This window comes from Habropoda laboriosa, unplaced genomic scaffold, assembly GCF_001263275.1.
Source record: "Habropoda laboriosa isolate 0110345459 unplaced genomic scaffold, ASM126327v1 scaffold106, whole genome shotgun sequence".
NCBI lineage: Eukaryota > Metazoa > Arthropoda > Insecta > Hymenoptera > Apidae > Habropoda > Habropoda laboriosa.
The window spans coordinates 535,011-535,235 of record NW_017100224.1 but is presented as its reverse complement, the minus strand read 5'-3'; the positions used below and the strand labels follow the sequence as shown (position 1 = coordinate 535,235).

At 23.6% G+C, this 225-nt stretch overlaps 1 protein-coding gene across 1 annotated transcript in view; it reads left to right on the top strand.

Moving 5' to 3' along the window:
• LOC108571118 (rab5 GDP/GTP exchange factor) overlaps nt 1–225 on the top strand; it is a 3,151-nt gene that overhangs the window by 714 nt on the left and 2,212 nt on the right. The gene's annotated exons all lie outside the window — the stretch shown is intronic.

Here is a 225-nt window from a genome sequence, read left to right as displayed (position 1 = left end):
CTAAAATTTTATTTACAAACTAAATTGGAAAACATACCTTGGATTAATATTAAGTATAGAAATGAATTCTTTCCAACTGGATTCACATAATTAATTCAAAACCATGAAGTTTCTATCATAATGGTATGTGCAAACTGCCAGAGAAATGGTAAAAGATCATCAACAATAATGGAAATTATTTCCATGATTAATCTGTTTTTATTTTTTTTTTTTTTTAAATTTGAT